We start from the raw sequence: 3,179 nt of genomic DNA on the forward strand, positions 1-3,179 counted from the left end.
TGAGTCCTCTCCCCTGTCTTTGGAACAGTTCCATCCACTGTTCTCACGCTTTGAGACACTTCAAGAACACAGCCTTGAAAGAGTAAGATGTTACTGAGACCACCTAGAGTATACTTGACTGAACACTGTTAAGGTTTCTATATAAACTCTCAAGATTCTGGTGGGTAGGTGTGGAGAGTTACTTGTTTTGTAACCCCCCCAAGACAAGCCTGTTATGTAAGTTCCCTTGCTTATTAAAACCAACCTACTGATCAGGAGTGGTCTACCTCTTTCTTCAGTCTCTCCTTATCTTCCATATCTTCCACTGGGGCCAGTTTTGAATTTCACCCAGGGAACTCCCAAGGTTGTGAACCAATAAGCAGCCAAAGAAAACTAATATGGACAAAGATAATAAAGCGCAGTCCATCCACCTATAAGCATAGCTTAAACTGACCACAATCTGTCTTCCCATCAGGTTCCTGTTCTAGGTCACGAGATACAACTGTCATCAGGAAAACTCAGGTCCTTTGACACCTGTTGAATTAATTTACATTAGAGTGCTCTTACAACGTTTAGAAATCAACGTTTAGAAATTTAGATATATCTAAACACAGATTCTGCTTCTTATAGGCACTGTTACTTACTGGTTTCTCCAAAGCTGCAGCTGCTTTTCCCTCTTGAGTGAGAGAAGAAAACTGTTGCCACATTCCTACCATATCCTAGGCCAGAGGAACAGAAAAATGTCAGAAAGAGGGGCACCTGGGTGGTGCAGTCGGTTAAGTGTCCAACTCTTGGTTCAGGTTGAGATCTCAGGATTGTGACATGGAGCCCCGCATCGGCTCCACACTCAGCATGGATCTGCTTGGGATTTTCTCTCCCTCTCCCTCTGCCCCTCCTGCTTGTGCATTTTCTCTCTCAAATAAATAAATAAATAAATAAATCTTTAAAAAAAAAGAAAGAAAGAAAAAATATCAGGCAGAGTCCTTGACCTCCAAAGCAACTTTGCTTAATTTCCAGGTGACTAAATTAAACAAACTGCTAATTAGTATCACAAAAGTGTGGTACCTAAGGTCAAACACTTGTTAAGAGATTATTGATAACTCTCTCCATCCAAACTCCTGGATGATGGTATGAGAGATGTTTGCTACCTTAATCAAAATAATTCTTTTTAGGAATCAAAAGGAATTAATAGATTTTTCTCACAGAATAATTCTCCAGTATATTGATGAATACTGAAGTGCAACCTGAATTGTAATTGAGATGAGAATTCTAGGCTCCATATTCAAGTAGCTGGTGATATGAGTTAAAACTCTTGTATTAAACAATGTTAAACTCCCCAAGTGGGTTTGTTTGTTTTAAAAAGTTTAATTATTTACCTAACCTATATATAGAATATACATTTTCCAATTATTTGTATATGATCTATGCATTTTCAAAGTTCACAAAGAAGATAAAAGGTCAAAGGGAAATATTACATGGTCATAAGAGAATGACCTGAAAAGATGTGAAGGAGCATTCCATAAATATGTCTTAATGTTGATCAAAGGCAACAATGAAATTCTCATCTCCTTGAACAGAAGTTAATTTGTTGTTAGGAAAGTACTAAGGCCATTAAAAAATTAGGAATAGAGAAAATTTATTTTGTTATTGCTTGTTTTTCTAATTGCATAGAATCCATTTCAAATGGAAATAGAATGTCCTTTTCGAAGTAGGGTGGAACACATTTACTTACTTTCTACGTCCAATCAGACAGCATACTGAAAACTCTTTGAGCCAAATTTTGACTCTTTTCTGTTTTTCTTTTTGTTACCCTAAGACACACTATGAAACACTTCAAGCTGCTGACACCCTGTCTTTCTATAATTTTTTTAATTTCTATAATTTTTTAAAGATTGTATTTATTTATTTGAGGGAGAGAAAATGGGTGAGAGAGAGCATGACTGTGGGGGAGGAGCAGAGGGAGAAGCAGACTCCCCGTTGAGCAGGGAGCCTGATGTGGGGCTCCATCCTAGGACCCTGGGATCATGACCTGAGCCGAAGCCAGAGCTTAACTGACTGAGCCACCCAGGCGCACCCCCCCCCCCCAGGTTCATATTTGTAATCCCCATTTTCTGGATCAGGAACCTGTTAATAAATGTTTTCATACATTTACCAGATTTACATAACTAGGATATGGAGACATTGAATTGTGAGCCCAGATTTCTCTCTCTCTCCCTCCAGCTTAATACACAATTACATTTCCTCACTGTTAGTACAACTAATACTACTTATCTGGTGTTACCTATCCCTTCTTTATTTTTCTTATTTGGGAAAAATAAGGAAAATTATAGCACCTGACAAATGATAAGTGCTCATTAAATGTTAGCTTTTATTACTGTTTTCATGGTTGTTTAATTGATTTGCCCTTCATTATTAAAGTCTTTATCTTCTTATTCACTTTTTCACAGTATTTATGATCATGGTTAAAGCACAAAGAATTTATATATAACAGTCTTGTAACAGAGAAATATATGTATGTATGTACATATGAATATAGCTTATGGGGAAAATATGTTCAGTTATTAAATGGATTTAATGAACTTTTGGAGCACAGTCTGTTTATGACTTGGAAATGTAAACATCATTGTATGCACCTTTCCTAATTGTAATAATTATCAATCCTTTTTTTTTGTTTTTGAACCTTGGCTTTCATCCCAGACTCTAGTTATTATTCTTTTTCAGCCCACTCTGAATTTCACCTTAGCGACAGATCTCTGCCAGGGTCTTCCTGCATCTGTGCATCTCAGACAACGTGATGTAAGAAGTGTGTCTGTATGTCCATGTTGTCCCAAGAACGTCTCCTTGTCTCATCTCCTTGTCTGTCAGCAGAACAGGATTTAAAAATGTTTCTCTCCTAACTTTCCTCCTTTTTCTTGATTTCAGGTTACCTAATATTTCTACCCCACTGAATTAACTTTTAAATTCCTCTCAATCATGAAGAATCGACTTTTCTACACATTTCTATTGTAGCCGATGCTACCTAAAATAACTTCTAGTACATCATAAATTGCTTAAGCAATGCAAGGATATAGTAGGTTACTTAAAAAAACTGCTCTAGAACAAGTCTATTAAAAGTAAAAAGGATATATTTGACAAAATATGATATACTTCTTAACAAAAATTCTGTGTTTTCGAATCTTAGCGATCATGAATTTGCTTAG

Source organism: Zalophus californianus, chromosome 10, assembly GCF_009762305.2.
Source record: "Zalophus californianus isolate mZalCal1 chromosome 10, mZalCal1.pri.v2, whole genome shotgun sequence".
NCBI classification, from domain to species: domain Eukaryota; kingdom Metazoa; phylum Chordata; class Mammalia; order Carnivora; family Otariidae; genus Zalophus; species Zalophus californianus.